The following is a 13758-nucleotide window of genomic DNA, read 5'->3' as shown; positions in this document are numbered from 1 at the left end:
GCCTACCTGAGGAGGTTAGCAATGGAGATGAGAAGTAAGCGACAGATTGAAGCTATAATTTATACTTAGAATCAGCAGACCCTGTTAATTAACTGGATGGGGCTGAGAGAGCCTCAGTTATCAACAGGGTGTCAAAGAGCCCCAGGTTTCTGGCTTGAGCAGCTGAAAGGATGATGATTACATTTATCAACATTCAGAGAACTGAAAGAGAAAAAAGACTAGGAGGGAAAGACTAAGTCCCCGAGGTTTCTATGTGGCAGTATCAGCATGCAGGGCTGAGAGGAAAGATTTAAGAAAAGGATAAACTTGGGAGTTGTCAACATAGAGCTCGTCATGGAAGCTGAGGAAGTGAGTGTGAGAAGGAGAGAGAGTGAGTGAGAAAAGATGAGTGGGACTCAGCTCTGAGGAATCTAAGGGATAGGAAGTGCTTGGGTGACATAGGGCAGGAAGTGAAACAGCGGAGAAGTGGCCAGAAAGAGAAACGGGCAATGTAAGATTATCTTTGATTCGCTTCTCCCTCACCTCCAACTCTCCTTTCCATATTCCCTGCTTCTGCCCAGTCCCCACTGGGACTATTATGGTCATCTCCTAACTGGACTGCCTGCACGTTGCTTCTCCCCCAGTTCATCATACGTCCTCCCACCAGAATACTCTCTCTGCAGTGGTGCTTTCCAACACAGTAGTCATGAGCCACACATGGCTACTGAAATTATATGAATAAGAATTAATAGAATTCAGTTCTTTGGCCTCAATAGCTGCATCACAAGTTGTCTCCATACCCAAGGGTGGTCAGTGGCTATCGTGTTAGCACAGAGACAAAACATTTCCACCGTGAGATAAAGTTCTGTTGGACAGCACTGCTACAGCGCTGCTTTCTCTCTTCAGCTCAAAAGCCCAAACTCTTTAGTCCAACATCTCTACATTCCACATTATCTTTCCAACATCCTCTCCTCTCACTTCCCAAGATCAGCTCTAGGCTCAATGCAAACTGGGTACACCCCACTCATTTCCATCTTCATTGATGCGTTCATGTAATGCTATTTGGACACCCTCCTGTAATACATCCACTGTGATAGTTATGTATCAGCTTGGCTAGGCTATCGTACTCATTTATTATTCAGTGAAACACTAATCGAGGTGTTGCTGTAAAGGTATTTTGTAGATGTGGTTAACATCCAGAATCAGGTGACTTTCAAGTAAAGGAGATTATTCTCCATTATCTGTGTGGGCGTTATCCAGAGGTCAGTCAAAAGAACTGGTAAAATCCCGATTGATCTAGATTCTGGCACAGATTTCAGTATCTACCAAAATGCAGTCTTCAAGGTTGAGCTACATACCATTTCCTTCAAAAATACAAACCTGATTTTATATATATACACACACACATATATGTATATGTACACATATATGTGTGTATATGTACACATATATGTGTATATATGTACACATATATGTGTATATATGTATTTTTTTGTAGATAAATATGTATATGTACACGTATATGTGTGTGTATATGTATATATGTGTGTGGTGTGTGTGTGTATACATGTATTTATAATTTTTTTTTTTTGGTAGAGATAAGGTCTCATTATGTTGCCCAGGCTGGTTTTGAACTCCTGAGCTCAAGCAATTCTCTTATCTAGCCCTCCCAAAATGCTAGGATTATAGGCATCCAGCCCAGACCTGATTTTTCTAAGGCAATGATTCTTAAACCCGGGTGTACATTATAGTCATCTTTTAAATGTTATATAAATACAGTCAGGTTCTACTAAGACCAAGATAAGCACATGAAAGTGGAGCTTGGGCCTTCATATCTCAAAAGCACGATCTAGGTAATTCTGATGCACAGCCAGGGTTGAGAACTACAGCCCTAACTGAATTCCTCTAGCACTTCCTAAGTGCCTAACAGAGCTCATCAAACACTACACACTGCCTTATAGTCTTTCATTCAATCAACCAACCAGCATCAACTGCACAACTAACATTTGTCAGACAATAAGACAATGCAGGAGACTGAGGTGAACAGTATGCCCACTCTTGGCCCTGTGGGTAAATGCTGAGATAGACTGCTTTGTATTTCTCTAAGCGTATTGATTAATATATACTGAATGAAAATTTTACTCCAAAATTTAGTGAAGCTAATAGTGGCTTATTCAGAATAGTACATAACTTAAATAGTCTATTTCTAGTTCACTGAAAATTATATAACATGTGTAAGTGCTCAACATATTTATTGATAGGTTGTGCTGTCGGTATTTTATAATATTGCTGGGTATGATTAATTCTCAACCTGTTGATAATTTGGTAGGTACTGAAGTGTCTGTAACTGTACTTTCTCAGGGGCACAAGTCATCAAGGCTCTTGCCTGATCTTCTAAGAAGAATAGAACTAATTCCTGATGCCAAAACACTCCGATTTCATTTGAAAGGCAATGATACAGGGTATGGCAGGGCTGAGTAACGTAGGGCTGTGGCCTTTTCAATCCTAGCTAGCCCTTTCCCTGTAATGTGCTTAGCCAACTACAAGCATCCATAAGTGTTAGATAAGACTATTCAGTATATTATTATGAACATCATTTTAAGATAGCTAAAATGTTTCTCAGTCACCATGCAGTCGCTGAACAACACCCCAGTGAGGACATCTACTGCTGATCTTTCTGCTTTTTATATATGAGGAAACAGGTTCTAAAAGGAAAAGTGACTTGTCCACAGGTGCCTGAGAGCAGGGTTGCATGGAAAGATAGGGCTTCTAATTCCCTGAAGTCCATCTTATGTTCAACTTCCTAGGAGGGGAACCTTTAAAATGGCTTTCACCTACAAAAAAGGAAAATTCAAAATAAGTAAAAACACTTCCAAAGTCTCAGAAGTCCCTCATCTAATTCACCTCTTTTTAACCTTCTTCCTTCATATTTCACAGATAGTATATTTGCTTTTTAAAAAAACTTAAGGCAGACGAAAGTACATGAAATGGTAGTGACACCATTAGCATCACTGAATGATCTGTCAAAATTTTCATTATTTGTTTTTATTTTAAGGAAGTCAGGGAAAAAATCTACAATTTTTTTCCACACATCCTGCTAAAATCAAAACACACAAATCTGCAATCAAATTTTATTCCAGCTACAAGTATGGTCTTGACTTGATATATTATAATACATGCTAATATTCTAAAGATCCATATTATTGGTTTGCCCATTATAATTAATGAAGATGCTGTTCGGGAGTTATTATAATCCGTCCGGTCATATTATTCCACATTTCGAAGAGTGACTCGGAAGAAGGAGCTGTAAATGCTTTTTCCTTTTCAAGGAGCCATTAAGAGTTTTCTGGGTAAAAGCATATTTATAGTTTCTTACCAGAGACAGACTTGAGGAATACATTTGAGACTCATAGTAAAAATGCACTTTATTATTATTTATTAAAATAAGGAAAGCTACAGTTAACTAATGAGACCTCAGAAATAAAAAGATTTCAAATCGTCTTTCCAAAGCCCTTCAGTCTTCCAAATTAATCAAGAGTTCAAAATACGGGAGGGATGGCAGAGGCTGAAATCCCACTGGTCTCTCCTTTTCAATATTCTGGGAATCTTGTGAATTCACATCGTGTGTACATTCCCACCAAGTTCTGTCTTTCTCTTTAAATTTTTATTACAACATTTTACATCCATGCTGCTTTTTAGGTCATGAGACAATGAGGTTATTTGCCAGCAAACTCTCAACTTTAACTCAATTATTTTGCTTCTGTGGCTTTCCTGGCCATTATTGTGATTATGCTTCTAGATGACTTATAATCAAATGAGTTCCATGGTAAATACTGATATTACATCTTTGTTCAGAATGCCCAGACCTCCCTGCTTTCCTCACCCATGTTTTTGTCAAATTAATTTTGACATTCCCCAGATAACAGATAGCTTGCTGAATTTCAAATGTGATACTTTGTGGGGTGGGAATTCACAAGACATTTTACAGCTAAGGATTTCTGGAAATACTGGAATAAAACCAGGTAGAATAAATACTGTTATATGGAGAAAGGAATTACATCATTTGGCTGCTGATAATATGTTACATGAGGAAAAAAACAAAAAAGGAGCAATGCAGATACATGAACGAACTGCATAAAACTCAGTGGGGTCAGACGTCACAGAAACCTCCTTTTCCCTCATTCCCCACTTTCTATCAGTTACCAAGTCAATCAATTAGAAATTGCCAATTGCCATGTCCCACTGACATGGCCTGGTTCAGGCATTCATCATCTCCAGGCTAGATTGTTATCCATTTCATCTGTTTTCATCTCCTCCAAGGTGTGAGGCATTTTAATTATGAGAACGTCCTTCTACTGAAATGAAATCTAGTTGCTCATATATACCTCACGGGTCTTAATGCTACATTTTGCAATGCTATCCACCAATTACTCTTGATAAATATTGAAATGTTGCTGTCATGTTCTTGCCTAAATATCAGGATCTTCCACCATGCTGATCATTCCCTCTCAACATGCTCCCCTTTAAAGTCAGCACTCAGAACGGGAGGTAGCTTTACCAATACTGAGCAGGAAAAGCCGAGTATTTCCTTTATTCTGGACACAGGTACAAACGCAACCTAGATTTTCATTAACCTTTTGACATTGTTATCACATGCTCAATTCACATGGAGCTTCATTAACCAAATACCCAGTCATTTCATGTGATCCATCATTATTCTCTGCTCTTATGCTCTTTACTTAAAAAGCTGATTACTTAAACAGCTGATATTTATTAATTAGGGGCAGGCATTTACTTTAATTCATATTGATTTTTGTCTCCTCTAGAAATTGATTTTCATCCATTATTCCACAGTTTTAAGAACAATTGCCCAGATAAGCATGCTGTCACCAGGCACACATTTCTTCATTTTGTACTTAAATACATTTTTTTCCACACATCTTGCTAAAATCAAAACACACAAAAATATCTGTGGTGCTCTCCTATTCTGTCAGTCTAATAACCTCCATTAAAAAAAAGTAATGTATTCATTTTGGGATGACTTATTTTATTGAACTCATCATGTTGGCTCCTAATGACCTTTTTTCTAATATTCATCTTAAACATCTCATTCTGGAATATGGAGATTAGTGCTCCAGCTCCAGGGTCTCCATTTATGAGAATTTAGCCTATGCCCAACTTCTACCCTAACGTCACCCCTTTTTGAGAACTGTCACATTTGCCCCACTAGGTTCTGGCAGCTGTCCCAGTCCCTGTATCACCTCGAGACGACCGCTGCACTTCCCAAAGCAAATCGACAAGTGCTTTTAATGCCCTGGTTAACTCATTTGGAACAATTATACTCCTTTCTAAAATATTCTTGGGCAGCATGAGCTTCTGTAGACTTCACCAGACCTTTTAACCATTATCAATCTAAAGTTCACTTTCAGAAAAGACAAAAGTAATATAGAAGCTAGTAAGCTGTTTTCTCATTCATCTCATACAGTTAAATTGACTTCCTTAAACTGTGGGCCAACCACTGCTTCTTCAGCATCTCACATAACTCAAAAATCAATCAGTCTCTCTGATCATGCTAAGCATTTTTTCACAAGTCTGGACTCACTGAGGACTTTCATTTTACACTCACATTTTTATGCTAAGAATGGAAAAAATAAAAGATTAGAGTGTTCAAGAGGATTATTAGTACAGAATGATCATTTGTTAGCCTTCTGAGTTAAATTGGCTTTAGCAGGTCTTATCTGACCGGGCCCAGCAACTTAATCACCATTTATGACTGTTTCTCTGAGAAAATAACATTCTATATTCCAAAGAAGTGACTCTGAAAAAATTTCTAAATGACATCTTTGCATGTTGAACTGCTTCACTTTTGCTCATACTCCCCAATCCTAACAAATCCATGAATTTAGCTTTTGATTCAGCCACATAGAGCAAATAAATATTCCTCCATATTCAGACAAAAATGCACATTCCATCACCTTCTGTTCTTGAATGCACAAAAAGCTCTCAACCTTGAAATGCCATGTGAATTCCTACCACAGCAAATGGGCCAATTTAGCAATTCTTACTAGTCAGTTTATCTCTGATCTCATTTCCCCCTTTCAGAGTCCTTTTGCCAAATTAATGTTCCTTTGTTTGGTTTTATTTTTTGGTTGAGTTTCTTTTCTTTTTTAGTTTGGCAAGCTTAGGGCCAAAGACACATGGCAAAGTCATCATATTTCTTTGTTTATAGAAGGCAAAAGAGTGTAAGTTCAAGTGAAAAAATGCTTGACTTATTAAAATGCCTTATTCCCAGACTTTCTGATCCTGAAGATCTGGAAGTCTGTGGGCAGACCTTGGGACTTTAGTTGGGTTTCTGGAATTAGCCAGACAGGTCTTGGATTGAGCGTAAATTAGACCAAAATATTTCTCAGTAGCCCCAACACCAATTCAGTTGCTTCAGAAATAACCAAAACTAAGTCTGGACTACTCAGGGGGAAAAAAAAAAAAGGTGAGAATAGATCTTTGAACCCACTTTGAGACAAAACCTGCAAGCAAAAATTTGTAGACCTGTGGGCAGCTGGCTCTGATTCTCTCATACCTTTCACACCTCAGGGCAAAGAAGATTAATGTTCTTTTCCCAAGAGCCACTTCCAGACCATTACTCCTCAATGTTCTTGGAAGAAAATTCATTTCAGGTCCATGTGAATAGAATACAACCCCAAAGCTTCCTCAAGTCTATCATTTCCAAATTCCCAGCTGCTGCTCCTGGTTCGCTGAAATTCTGATTCCGGGCTCACATGTTCTTCTTCACTGTGTGTCCTTCATCAGACCAGGACCTATGCATCCAGAGACACGACATGACCAATGCACTCTGGTCCCTCAGTAGCCTCACTTCTTACTGCCAATCACCTTCTCCCTTTCATGCAGTAATGCCATAGTCCTACCCTGGCCCTTGCCATCCTGAAAAATTCAAGAAGCATTTATTTAAGAAATATTCAAAAAGCACTTATTTAAGAATCCCTCTTTCTAACCACAACTCTATCACCTATTCATTTCACAAGACCCCAGGGGCCCCTTGACTTCTTCTAATCAATCTGCCAACCCTCTTCTTTCTTCCCTTCCTTCCATCTTTAGGGCCACATTCCAGAGCTCACTGTTTCAGTGACATCTTGCCAATACTGTACTCTCCATAATGCCCATCTACAAAGCCCCAACTCTGGCTGAAGGCTGCTATCTGCATTCTCGTTGTCTGAATGATGTTGGAGAAAGCCACACAGCAGGGCAGTGCGGTAGGACTATAAATTCAGGATCGTCAGCCCCACACAGGCCCTGGCCCCAGCTCAGAAAGCCTAGAACTTTTTCCAGGTTTCTCCAGTTAGCCTGCTCTCTCTCTCTCCACATTGGTTAAATCAAACTGTATCTATTCCACACTTGCTCCCTGAAGCTGGACTTGAATGGGAAAAACACACAACCACCCAACCTTGACCATGATCACTACCCTTGAGTAGGCTTTCATCACTGGAAGCAATGACATTCCATTTCCCCAGTGCATTCACTTTCCCACTCTTCCAGATGAGTGTCTCATCCCTTTCTTCTCTCTTCAGATCCCCTTTCCCTCAATCTTAGCTAATGCCTTGCTTTCCATTTCACTGGTAAATGAAAACCAATCAAGAAAAAGATTCAGCAATCTTCCACTATCAAATCTATTGAACTAATTTCACCTGTGTCCCAATATGCTGGCTTCCCTCTTCCTTCTAAGAAGGAACAGACCCTACAGTTATGGCCAATCCCTCCACTTGCAGATGGCATTCCCTTCTCACCCTCTCAGGGACATTATTCCAGTAATTCTTCCCTCTCACTCTTGTGTCATCAGATTTTCTCTCCCTACTGAACTGCTCCCACTACCTGACAAACAGTAATTCCTGCCATCTTAAAACTCTCTTCACAGTAATCACCCTTCCAAGTACTACCCCCTTTCTCTGTGTTCTTGCTTGGCCAAAAAAAAAAAAAAAAAAAAAAAATATATATATATATATATATATATATATATATATATTTATACACACACACACACACACACACACACACACACACACACAAAAGTGTTACCTAAATTCTCTGTATCCAGTTCCTCTTCTTCCATTCTGTTTTGAATCCTTTCTAATAAGGTTTGGATTCTACCACTCAACCCAAACCCTTCCTGTCATGGTCTTTTCCCTGTTGTTAAATACAATGGTCAATTATGCATCACCATCAGAATTTGGTCATTCCTTTCTACTTTATACTTTCTTCACCTGGCTTCCAAAGCACTTCACTTTCCTCCCACCTCACTGGCTCCTCCTGGCTCAGCCTGTCCTGCTGATTTTTCCTCATCTCCGTGACCTGTAAACACTGGTGCCCCCGGGTTCAGTCCAGTATCTCCTCTCTATTCTATCTCACTGCTTTCCTCGCTGCTCTCATTCAGTCCCATGGCTTTAAACATCACCTGTGTGCTGACAACTCTCAGATCGGGAGTTGGGTCTCCCTCTTTAACTCTTACTCCAGGTTCATATATCCCACTGTAAACTGACATCTCCACCTGAATGTCTCAAACTTTACATATCCAAAACAGAATTTTGATTTTTCTCCTGTATATCCTATCCTTAAACTGCTCCTTCCACAGTCTTCTGGATCAAAACCTTGGAGTCATTCCTTGATTGCTCTTTCTCACATTTGATCTATCAACAAATTCTATTGCTTCTACCCTCAGAATGTATTCAGAATTTGAGTATGTCTCTCTACCACCATAATAACACTCAGGACCAACCCACCACCATCTCTCCCTTGGATACCTGAGATAGTCTAATAGGTCTCTCTGCCCCTGCTGTGCTCCTCCATAATCTATTCTCAGGACAGTCCAAGGGATCCTATGAAAACAGGTCAGTTCAGGTTGCTCCTCTGCTCAAAATCTGCTAGTTTACTCTCCAAAGGCTCACCCTCAAATGACTTCCCAACTCAGAGTAAAACCAAAGTCTTTACAATGGGCTATGAAGTCCTCATATCTATTATTCTCTCGATCTTTCTACTCCAGCCAGTGTTCTTCCATTTCCTTCAATGTATCTAACCAACTCTCCTACCTTGAGGCCTCTGCTTATGCTACTCCTTCTGCTGGGAAAGCTCTTCCTACAGATTTCCAAAGCGCTTGCTCCAGCAGCACCTTGAGGTTTTTTCACTTGGCAACTTCTCAGTGAGATATTCCCTAAACACCCTACTTAAAACTGTCACCCCCCACTCCACATACACACACATAATCCCTACTTTTTCTCTAAAGGATTATCTCATGTTTATTTTGTGTTTTATGTCTCCCCCATCAAAATGTTAGCTCCACAAGTGCAGGGATTTTTTTTTCTGTTTCTTCACCTAAAATAGTAGATATCGAATGAATATTTTAGTAAACTAATATTTTAACTCTTCCTTGGGATCACATGTGTTTTCATATGGTTGAAGATAATCAAACTGAATTTCAGGGAATCAAAAATATTTTTCTATAAAGTAGTATCTTCCCTCAAAGAGTCAGTTACACAAAATCTCAAAGGGGGATAATTACTCTTCAGACTTCCTTCTCTCTGTGTATCTATGATGCTTAATTAATGGGACATATATTTGTTCTCCTTTAATCTTCATCTTCCTGAGTCTATTTTTCTATTTAGCCTTTCTAAATCCTGTGGTTGCTCATCATCATCCCTAATTTATCCTATTATAAACCTAATACTCTTTCGCCATCCCAAATTCTTATTACTTATTCCAAATTTCGTAGAGACTAAGCAATGAAAAACATCCTCGGTTGGCAAGAGATCAGAGGCAGTGGGAATCTTCCAGCTTCTCAAAAGTCAGTAGGGTTATATATAAACCTTGAGTTCTAGAAAGGCTGGAAAATGGGGGTATTACTAGTCAGTCTCAGATCATAAAACATAATTCCTTGGCTTTCTCTTTTCTTCCTTGTGTTTTCATGTTGACCACAACCTGATTTCTATCCATGGCAGTATCTTTGCTTGCTGCAAGCAGATTCACCACTGCTAGATCAGAATCTTTTCCCACATCCCATCCCTCAGTCCATGAGTACTCAGGCAACTGGCCCATCTGAGTTCCTGGGTCAGTGTCAGCTGAGTCAGGGTTTCTAGAAATAGCCTTGACCATTACTCCTCCCCCTACATCTCCAGTTATTTTTTTTCAACTCCTTGGGGCTTGGAATCAACCTGGGGTCTAACGGGCCCGCCATGAATGCCCCTTAGATCTCCTTTGCTCTTAACCAGACCTGGGATTGGGCAAACTGGGGGGAAGTGTGGGATATCCTGCATGCAACTACGTTGCAGAACAACATTTATCTGCTCCATCACCATGTGGACACCTCCCCATCCTCAGTTTGAATCACATGGCCTATTTCTGCACTCTCTACTTTTAAGACTGAACTCTACAAGGTTATCTGAGTCTCTGGTACTCAGTTACCAGCCTCACTTTAACCGATTCCCTTCCCCAGAGTAATCACGTACCTAATCTATTTTCTTCCATGTACCCAAATGATAGTCACCATTCACATAGTTCCAGAACATCTGGCTATGCCACCATTTTCCTGACTACATCCTCCTTGAACTAACTGCTTTCAAGGTAACAATGGATGAGTTATGCTTATCAATATATTGAACAAATAACGTCAGAGACAGTAACAATGTTGGAAAAAACAAACAGTGTGGGAAAATGTTCATGATAAAATGTTAATGAAACAAGTTATCAAACAGATTTCATTGTGCTTAAACAAAAAACTGAACCAGGATTGAGACAGTTTCCCACCACAGCAAGATCATCAAGTTACTTTCTAATGCTAGTATTTGCCGGGTCCCTTTTACCTGGACTCTCACCCACACACCTACCTTACCTTGGAGTGTGTCTATGTCAGTTTCTAGTTTCAACACATTCCCAGCTCCTCATAAGCTTTGGGGTAGCAATAACACACGCACCTTATGTTCACATCTCTGTTTACCACTCACCATTTTTGCATAGTTTGGCTAAACTTATTTGCCTCAGTCTGCAAAGTGGAGCAGGAGCTGGAGAAGACAACACAAATATGCAGGTGACAGGTAATCAATGGACAAACTCTGCAGCAAGCGAGAGAAGAAGCCAGTGAAGATGCTGCCAAGAGCAAGGTAGGCTGTGGCCTCCAGGCCATGTGGGAGGTTCACAGCAGCATTTATTTCACTGTGATTTACGCACACTATATATACAGCAGTGCTGGCTTTACCCAACTAGTCACATTAGAGACACCTGAGCTGTGAAGGAAAACTTGAATGTGCTTATGATGCCAGCAACCTAGACTATTCAACTGGCAATGTTCTCTCAGGCCTCATTTCAAAGGAAAGAAAAACATAAATTCTGAAGGAAATGAACTAATAATGATAAGCATTTTAGTCTCCCTGTCAGCCAAACTCTATAAATACACCCCATTGTATAAAAACACTAGGCTCTTGATCCTTCTAAAATCTGAACTATTTGAGGATAAGGCCCGAGTAAACATGAACTAGGCTTTGCTTTCTTTCGGTTCAACTCCGCAAACTGCAGTTGGACCTTCCAAAATGCCAGATGGAGAAAAATAGAATATTGATTTTTCAGCTCCCTTTATTCCTCTTTTCAGTCTTTTTTCAATTTTGCTTTGCCTTTGGATTCTTTCTGCTCCAAGGTGTGTACTGTGACGCCCATTTCTGATTTTAAAATGTGGCTTGAATCAACTTACCTGATTTTGTCCTGGCATTTGCCTGCCTATACAATGGGAGCCACCCATTTTCATTGACGCTGTAAGCTTCTGTCTACAAAAAGAGCTGACCTTAAATATAATGCTTGATTCCCCTGGGCACCCTATTCTCAAGGCACCACTTCTACACCTTCTGTTTGTTTACCATGGAGACAGCAGTTTATGTTTACTGTGGAACTGGGAGTATGCTGGTTAAGCTGATGCTAAGGAGAAAACACAAGCAGTTACGCAAAGAAGTGGCCTTAATGAGCATCAGATGTGTGAAAATCTATGAAGCACAAGAAAATCCCAGATTCTCTCCTGAACATGTTATGAACCCATAACTAGAGAAAGATAATAGCCAGGATATAGAAATCTGGTATCAACCACACATACAGGACTATGTGATTAACAGTTTCCAATGCCATCACTGCAATCTAACAATATGACTCAACGGTAATTCTGTAAGCATGAGAGTGAAAAATAAAATAGTGGGGATTTAGCCTAAGAATCTCCTTCCAGTTTGGGTGTTCTCAGATTCACTGTGAAAACAAGTCTTTCAATAAGGTAAATGTATTCTGTGAGCCTGGAGTTCCACCCCTGGTCGTTCTAGCTTAGACTAGCTGTCTTCTTCCACTTTGAAAAGGAAAATGTGGTACTCAAGAAGTTAATGTTGAAGGTGGAGGAAGATTATCGGTGTATCTGCCTCATCTGTGGCAGCAACACAGCAGAGACTTGCCGCTCTGCAACACTGCAATACACTCAAGGTTGTTCCTGAGGAAAATACTTTTATTTTCACATAGGAAATTGGTGTGAGCTATGTATAGGTTTACCAGGCGCACCAACACCTTGTTGCACACATTTTTTTTTAGATTAGAAATGTTGCTTTAAGAGTATCAACAAAAGGAGACAAAAACAAAACAACAAAAAAAGGCAGCTTCATGAGTGTCTACCAGTATTATACTCAAATGTGAAATGTCTGTGTCAATTCTGCTTTCGGTCTCTAACTGCAAAAGTCAGAAAAACCACAAAATTGCTCTGGTACTTTAAGATGCAGGAATATTGGTGGGCATTCACAGTTTCCCTTTACCAGAAATCTTATTGAATATAATAGGAAAGTTGTTGAATACTATGTCTTTCTATTATATCCAGGTGATTTTCACAATAGGCAATCTGCTAGTACACCACAGGAGTCCCACACTTTGAAATAAAACTGCATTGTGGATACAGTTTTATGTGCCATCCCTTTTCAGTCCAGAGCACTCTGGTTTCTTTACTCTTGGTTGAATTGACTAGGCAATCCATAAAGAGTGAGCAAGAACAGAAAAAGCACATAATGAGGTTTTTTCGGGTCTTTATCAATAATACAATCGTGCTCTGCCAATTACTGGAGTGGTGATTGTATATCACACTTTGAAGATAAATAAAACAAGATTTATGCATTCCTGAAGTGGTAGGCCATTTGCAACAGGGACAAAAATCAGGAAATGTAAGTGGATCCTGGCATGTTTCTCCTACACATCTGGTGCAATAATATGGTACATGAGTCACAGAAACACTTGTTCCCATCCCCTCCTCCAAATGAGCCTAATGTAAAAATCTATTCAGTAGTAAGGATATTTTGCACAAGGCATTCTATGTGCTTAATTTTCTTTAAACAAGGCATTAATAAAATCACAGTAGCATCTAATAAGATTTTTAATTCCTTAAGGGTAGGAACCATGGCTAATCTTTAATCAGTCGAATTTAGTGGGAGCATTTAGCTCCCTTCCTGGTAGAAACAACCAACAGAATATTCCTAGCCCTACGAGATACATGTAGGTTGTATCACTGAAAGCTCCAGGATGAAAGGGAAAGTAGACTATGTTCGCTACCAGTGACTGGCCCTGGTCAATGTACCTGTATATGCTTAGAGACTGCTTTCCAGAGTTACTAACAACAGATACTGATAGCAATGGTATCAATGAATGGAACAGGAGTTTCAGAAACAAGATGCTATTTTATTACAAAATGAATTCCCATTTAAAATTACATGAACA

The 13758-nt window shown here is 39.6% G+C and overlaps 1 protein-coding gene across 5 annotated transcripts in view; it reads right to left on the bottom strand.

Moving 5' to 3' along the window:
* ANO6 (anoctamin 6) overlaps positions 1 to 13758 on the bottom strand; it is a 215940-nt gene that overhangs the window by 109547 nt on the left and 92635 nt on the right. The gene's annotated exons all lie outside the window — the stretch shown is intronic.

This window comes from Macaca mulatta, chromosome 11, assembly GCF_049350105.2.
Source record: "Macaca mulatta isolate MMU2019108-1 chromosome 11, T2T-MMU8v2.0, whole genome shotgun sequence".
In the NCBI taxonomy this organism is placed as follows: domain Eukaryota; kingdom Metazoa; phylum Chordata; class Mammalia; order Primates; family Cercopithecidae; genus Macaca; species Macaca mulatta.
This window is presented reverse-complemented; position numbering and strand designations above follow the sequence as displayed.